The sequence below is a fragment of the Schistocerca cancellata genome, unplaced genomic scaffold, assembly GCF_023864275.1.
Source record: "Schistocerca cancellata isolate TAMUIC-IGC-003103 unplaced genomic scaffold, iqSchCanc2.1 HiC_scaffold_1106, whole genome shotgun sequence".
In the NCBI taxonomy this organism is placed as follows: Eukaryota; Metazoa; Arthropoda; class Insecta; order Orthoptera; family Acrididae; genus Schistocerca; species Schistocerca cancellata.
In genome coordinates, this window is record NW_026047105.1 from 1,146,833 (window position 1) to 1,154,989 (window position 8,157).

Sequence of the window (8,157 nt, forward strand, 5' to 3'; positions counted from 1 at the left end):
ATTGAAATTTAGAACCAAACCGTTCTGCTTTCTCAGTTTCAGCAAGCACAGAAAATTCGTTATCCTGAACCATACCCACATTTACTTGTATAGGTTTATGCGCAGTAACACTATAAGTGCTATGAAGCAGTGGTACTCTTGTCAGGGGACTTACTTACGCTTCTGCAAGCTGCGGCTACTCCAACGAAAGTGGCGGCTGCTGCTGCGGCACAGTATAGTTGAGCAAAGGTGGTGGTACTGTATGGTTGAAAGACACCAGGACCGACAGCTCGGGAAGACCATCTGTGGGCTACTGCTGCTGCAGCAATGTGGCCATTAGTATGTTCTCGTCGAACAGTTCTGCTATCACAGGTCAAGTGGCACATTGTGCTGCTGGACCAATAACAAATGTTATGTATATATTCGAATATATGTTTATTAATAATAATAACAATAATAATAAATATAATAATAATTACCTTAGATACTTACTTCCAATCTCAATCCTCATGTGCGTGGTGGCACTGGCTGATACCTGACGTTGCTGCTGGCGCTTCATCACTTTGTCACTGTGAAGTTCAGACCTCAAATGATGCTAGGGAACAGGCTGCTGCATTAATACTAAGGGAGGGGAAGAGAGAGCTCAATTCCTGTTGGCCCATTGGTTTCACCGCTATTTTATTCTGCTCCTTTTGGCTGAGAGAGGTTACCACCAGTTTTGTACACATGTCACAGTTACCTCTGTGGAGGAGTTATCCCCTGGGTGACTTTGATCAGTTTGTAGTTGTTACCCAGGGGAGAGAGAGAGAGAGAGAGAGAAAGGGGGTGACCTTCAACATAAGTCGGGCAAGTATGTAGGTTGACACGAGATGTCCTTATCTGCAGCGCCACTACATTTCGAACCTGTGTTCACGAGGGCTTAAGCAGCTGCCGCAGTCGAGATAAATGTATTTTCCAAGACAAGGCAACGAGGCAGTCATCAAGAAATGTCTCTGGGTATAAAGAATTAGGAAAGAGACGTGCCGAAATGTTCGAGTTGGTGGCGAGGCGAACTGTCACATCGTAGCAGACGACACTTAGAGCTACTGTCATTGACAGACTGTACCATCCACAAAGTGGATACGTCTATGAGAAAGGCGGCAGGTTGACTAAAACATTACTTGGAGTGAATTTTCTGAAGCAAGTAGACGTTCGAAGGCTTAGCGTGGCGTAAGGGCCATAAAGTGGTGAACCAGAACTAGGTGTGGCTTATTTCGTGGCTACAGTAGTAACAAAAAGAGAATGCGTAAAGTTACAAGACGGAAAGTAGGAATCAGGACAATAAACGCGCTTTCGTATTTTTGTTTTGATTCAAATGGCTCTGAGCACTATGGGACTTAACATCTGAGGTCATCAGTCCCCTAGAACTTAGAACTACGTAAACCTAACTAACCTAAGGACATCACACACATCCATGCTCAAGGCAGGATTCGTACCTGCGCCTAGAACCGCACGGACACACCGGTTGGCCTTTCTGTTTTAAACCGAATAATAACCATTTCTGGACTGGGTTGAGCCGTCTTTGAACTGGGAACTGTGAGTGATGGGAAGGACTTGTGATTAGTCTGTGGTGTGAGATCAGTGGTCGAAACTTGAAATTGTTGTAGCAAATAGTGCATCGTGAACCCGCACACCAAATGTTTATAACGAGGAATTTCGATCGGTATTTCATTCACGTCTGCCTTACTGCTCGCACGGAGAAATAGTAAGGACTTTACATTGCACTACAGACGTTAACACTGAGGCCTCACACATGTCTTTTGTTGACTACACCGGTTTCAACATCCATGGAACTCTCAATAGTTCTATGAAACAAGAAAAAATGTACGACGTCAACATTACGTTATATAAACACTTAAGTATGATACATATATGAAAAGGGATACCATACTGCACTTTCCATGTTGGCTGGGCGGCGTCGTGTTGCTAAGCGACTGTAGAGTCAGGGATGACTGCAGAAATGGCAGCGAGTAGTCGTGGACGAGTCTGGCGTCGGTTGCGACGCGACCACCGTTGCCATGATCTGCAGAACGTTGCTGGGCAACGGCAGTATGTACTGTGTTCAAGAAGCGGGGAGACAATACATACTAACGTTGAAAAATCATCGATGCATACAATAGTGGTGCGCTATATAGGGTATTCATGACAACAGTAATAATGATAATGGCAAAACATGAAAACAGCCATGGGTTTGTAAATTCAAAGATTAGTCACCGGTACGTAAAAACATGTAGTAGTTGGATAGCAGTTTCAAAGGAGATCGTTGAAAATAAAGACCATCTTCCTCATAAAGTGGCAACGGCCTTACCGCAGTGGATACACTGGTTCCCGTGAGATCACCGACGTTAAGCACCGTTGGGCGTGGCCGGCACTTGGATGGGTGACCGTCCAGCGGCCATGCGCTGTTGCCAGTTTTCGGGGTGCACTCAGCCTCGTGATGCCAATGAGCTACTCGACTGAATAGTAGCGGCTTCGGTCAAGAATAACACCATAACGACCGGGAGAGAGGTGTGCTCACTCTTCGCCCCCCCTATCCGCATCCTCCTCTAAGGATGACTCGGCTGTCGGATGGTCCCCGTAGGTTACTCGTAGCCTGATGACGGAATGCTTTCTTTTTTTCTCATAAAGTAAACTGTCAGCCTCTCCTGTAAAGGTGCTGTAAATTTCAAGTACCTTAAAATCATTCAATAACTTGACCTTCCCAACACGATGGAGAGTATACAAATTAATGCTATCAACACGATGTTGTAGTGCTACTAGGTCACATGTAGACAAACAGTGCGGTGCGCTAAAAGTTTGCCAAGGTCAGCCTTGAACCAATATTTCCGTTCCCTGCGCTCCTTAGTATTTCCACTAAGACAGCGAATATGCTTGCACAGTATAGGTACTGTGGTGTCACCGCCAAACACCACACTTGCTGGGTGGTAGCTTTTAAATCGGCCGCGGTCCGCTAGTATACGACGGACCCGCGTGTCGCCACTGTCAGTGATGGCAGACCGAGCGCCGCCACACGGCAGGTGTAGTGAGACGTACTAGCACTCGCCCAGTTGTACAGCCGACGTTGCTAGCCGTGGTTCACTGAGAATTACGCTCTCATTTGCCGAGACGATAGTTAGCATAGCCTTCAGCTACATTTGCTACGACCTAGCAAGGCGCCGTATTCAATTGATATTGAGATTCTATTAATGTATCATCAAGAGCGATGTTCTACAAATGTGGATTAAAGTTAAGTATTCCAGAAGCTACGTACTTTTCTTTATAGCATTCATTACGTATCCTGTTTCAGACCTCACGCCAGCCTGCGTGAGTTTAAGCGCGTGCCTTTCGGCTCCCTCTCATTGTGTCTAGGCTGTCTTGTCTAGACACAACAGATACAGTATGTGGAAACTAAGGTGACACTTGGCGCGGTGGCTGATAGGAGCAACCGTAGAGGCATTTCCCTTTTACTGTTGCTTACATGAGGTACCACACTATGTGAACTTAGTTTGCGCGTGTAATACTATTCGCACAAACCGAGTTCCTACCGTCAGCCACAGCACTCTGTGTCTATTCATTTCGCGCTCAGTGTTTTTCCCGTTAATCTGGTTTATTTCCATTTTATCTGTGCAACATTAAATCTGTAAGTTTCAAAATTTAGTGGTCACAGACCCTTAAAATAAACGTAAAATGAGTGGAAACGTGGGTTCTTTAATGGATAATGGACAAACACATACTTCTTTTCCGACAGGGACTAAAGCTGTGTTCTTGTTGTGTCATTAAACCATAGTCGCCTTTATGAAGTACAGCGTGAAAGGATGTTAGGAAATAAAACAAAGCAAGCAAGAATGTAAAATAAAAGCTACACATTATGAGAAAAGGCTGAAGAAGCAACAAACATTATTTACAAAGCATCAGCACTTCAAAGCAGAGCTACAGAAGCAGATTCCCGGATGGCCTATAACCTGCTAAACTCAACAAATCTCTTTCGTATCGCGAGTTCATTAAACACAGTACGTTGGTGACTATTATAATGACTGTGACTCCAAGTCGGTGCCGGCGCTGAGTGGCACAGATTCTGCGTCACTCCGACGCTTCACGATGGTCGGTGATGATGAGCTGGCTCCGGCCCTTAAATAAGGGTTCCTGTCGCTGATGTTTGCGGTTCTTCATCCACAGCAGGTAGGTAGAATATTCTGGTGTGGTTTGACTGAGGCAAGTGACCCGATTACCGCCCTCGATGTTGACACCGTGCTCCTGCTCCTCCTCACGTCATTCGCTTGCCGGTGACACTGTGTTCTCCGTTGTGTTTCTCAACTTGAGGCTCCACTGACCCATCTGCGTCAGGGTACCATACCACTGAGCTGCGCAACAGAACGTAGTGCACACACGACTCCTGGCTCGAAATATTCCTTCACACCTGCACTAATCTTATTACTATAAAACTCCTAACTTTAATTAACTTAATCGCTCTTACCATTCGAGCTTCTACAATGGCATGATGTTGATGAAGAAAATCTGACCCTAGGATCATGCTGTACCCCTCGGTTACATGAGATATCACTTCCACACGCTCCCGGAACTTGGTTGTGCCAACCGTAAAATTCACCACCACTGACCTCAAGAGTCATATATCATTATCTCCTACCCCACATATATCATACCTTGGTGGGTTCCACTGCCTCATACCCACTAATTCTTTGGAGGCTGTTGTATGGTCCTGTGTACCGCAACACTTTATACACTCTCCCATTCTCAACACTCATTACGGCGCATTCCACCTCTGCGATTGTTCTTATTCCTACTAGGAATTCCAGTCAGCAGCCCTGGGGCTCCCTTCTAAGTTAAACGGATCATTCCAATTTCAGTTCTACCTCTACCACCATACCTATAACCTTGCTGTTGACCAATACCTCCTCTACCGCAATTTCCATAAAACTAGTGGTGACGCCTGTTACTCCAGTTCTGCTGTCTATTCCATAACTGGTAACATTGTCTTTTTACATGTCCATTCGACCGCAATCAAGACACTGAATATTCGGAGTGAATACCTCTTTCTGCCCTTTACTCCAATCTACCTATCGATTTCTTCGTATTCCAGAGCTAACCTACCCTTCCATGAAGATCCTTACATACCGTTCTGCGCACTCACCTAGAAATTTCCGGTGACAAATCTCTTTAAAAAGCATCGAACGGACTTACACCTGTTACAGCATCATTTTATTTACCTCTGCATTTAATGAGTGCTCGTACGTGTTAACGTTCCTTTTCTTAATTCTATCTACAATGACTTCTACTGCCCTATTGTGTCTCCTGTATAGCAACCCCAACTGTTCGTGATAAACCATGCATGATTATGATTCCTGTATCGTTGTTGTAGTCCCTGTCTCAACTGGTGGAAAGTTTCTGGATTTGGTAATGCTTCTGTTCACCTTTCGAATAATTTTGCTTCTCCTGACAAATTTAACCTTGCGATCTGCAACAATTGGGTATCTGACCAACACCCATGTCAGCTGAAGACTTAAGATCCTCTATAAATCTCAACACATCCTCAGATGCTTTATCAGTGAAAGGGGAATCAAGATTCGCCATAGTCGGATCCAGTCCTAGAGTTTGCGACTTCAACACTTCTGTCTCGCGGTTCTTCCCTGCTACTTCATTAAACATAACGACATTATCCACTCTCCACTGACCCACGTGATCCACTATTGACTGCACCAATTCTTCGCTGGTTATACATTGTGGTTCTGATTTTGCTTCCATGTCCATTATCCATCATAAACATTACACTACAAGCCAATATGCACAAATCAGTTAGTCCCGAAGTGATCTACCAAGTTACCTCTTCTCTCTAATCATGAGCAACCTGGACTCTCTACGCTGCCTAGTATTAGTATTGCCTATTAGTATATACAAAAACTTTAGTAAACAGTGATTACAATAAAAGAAATGTTGTTAAAATATTTCAACAACTGCCGTTGTAATAAAATTTGGAAGTTGTAAAGTGACTTTATGGACACCGTGTACATCGAAAACATCACTAATCGACCTACCAAGTAATGCGATTTTCATCCATAGTATCAACATGGCTACCAGATCTTCACTAATTGTGCTCAGCTTTATAGTAAACAAATACACACTTGAAGTGTACTTGGTGCGTGTTGTCTTCGAGCATTGCACTGAACTAGTGAGTTACAGCTCCTAGTGTTGTTTCGTCATTCTTTTGTAGCATTCAAACTTAGCAGTTTTACAAAGGGAGCTCCTTCCTGGATACGTCAGTGTCCCACATTATCCCACATTAATGGCAAGGCAGTTCTGTGTCGTGAACTGACGCAACCGCGAAAGAGGACTTTGATACAGAAGAGAGGAGCACATCCCAAATTTGTGAGGGCTACTGTTTCTGATTCACTTATTTAGTGGTCCAGTTTCATTCGTCTTCGTGAAGATAGTGCTTGAATTAATGTCCACAATCTCGAGGATAAATGTTGTTCTGTGTTGTCGCTTCTGAATAGTGACAGAAATTATCCTAGAGAAGCGTCGAATATATATACACGCAAAACATCACCTGTCCACGGTCATTATAATTTCCAAGGCCTTAATTGCCCGTAAAACTCTACGCTATTCTAAAACCTCCAACTACTCGATTCACGTTTACATCCTGGGAGTTGATGAATGACGAAATGATGACAACCACGAGCACATTGTGCAGAAGGAAGAGGTCAAACATAAATGATCCCTCTACTTTTCCAAATTAGCTGGTAAATTTCCTGTTGCTAATCTCCTATGGCAATGAGCAACACGACGTGTGGAGCCGAAGCTTATCCTACGTACTTTCCTCCCAAATGTCAAAAATTCAAGGGGCAAGGTATTTTTGCTATTGATGCTTCACCTAGTTTACTAAGAGTGAGTATCTTGAAAGGCACCTCATTGACTGCTTGATCTAGTAAATGCCTACCGATGATAAAAAGTTCTTGAAGTTTAAGAATACCCACCACCAGGAGCGATGACGCATCTTCGTTTACGCCGATTTCGAGTGCCTCCTAGTTCCTGACGCAGGCTAGTGTAGAGACGCCTATGCCACTCCCCGGCCAACCTTCACAGAACGACACGTACCATATGCGGTTGTGTATCACGTTGTGTGCATGTATGACTACAGTCGGAACAAATTCGAATGTTACATTGGGGATAACCCTGCGGGATGGTTGCTTGATCAGCTGGAAAAACTTGTATGGGAAGTTGATCACGTTTATCACGACAATATCCCAATGACTGACTTGGAGGTGAATGATGCATTGTACGACAATGCAGTTGACGTCATATTTGTGGCCTGCCAAGGAAATTACTTCTAGGGACGACAATCATGTAACAAGGAAGCTATACGTCACATCTCACAATGCATGCATGCATGCATACATCTTCAAGCACCAACTGCCATGGCACATATCTGTCTTTTTCCACAGTATCAATGTGATTGGGTACCAGCACACTTCCTACTACAACGCTTGGATGATTTTAAGATGGAATATGATAAGTTCAGTGTCATTCCTGAGATCGTGGAAAGGTACATCTCATACTGAAAGTGAATCATGCCAAGAATAACGCTCCGCTTTCTGGATTCGCTTCGCTTCATGCACATGTTTCTTCGGAAACTTGCTGGTATGATGTGTACAGATGATATGTATATTAAAAGAGCCTCATATCTCGATGATACAAAATTTCAGCTCTTCACCTCCAAACTACAGCACACATCCTTTCCTCAATTTTTATTACAACCTGCACGCAAAGAAGGAATTCTAGTGGAATACTTGCTGTGAGCCTGGACAAAGGCAGATGGTTTTCATCAGGGACTTACGAGTCAGCACCAACCACTGTGGAGTCACGATATCTCTCTGCTCCCGATTCCCGTTTCTGTAAGTCTTCTTTCGTTTTACGCTGGAGGATAATGTCAATTAATTACATAATGTTTGTGTGCGTCCACCTTCCACTTGCATTTTTTCTCGGATCTTGGACTACTTCGTTATCCTCATTAGTACTTCTACACCAAAATTAAAAAAAAAACAATGTTGTTAAGTTCCAACAGAATGAGGATATTTGTGCTATCACTCGTGCTTTATTACTGTTTCACTTTCAGCGTTTCTATAAATTTTATTTTTGAAAGAGAAA

General features: G+C 43.7%; 1 pseudogene; it reads left to right on the top strand.

Moving 5' to 3' along the window:
• Window positions 1-2,312: 2,312 nt before the first annotated feature.
• Window positions 2,313-2,429, top strand: LOC126156209 (5S ribosomal RNA; annotated as a pseudogene).
• The last annotated feature ends 5,728 nt before the right edge of the window (window positions 2,430-8,157 follow it).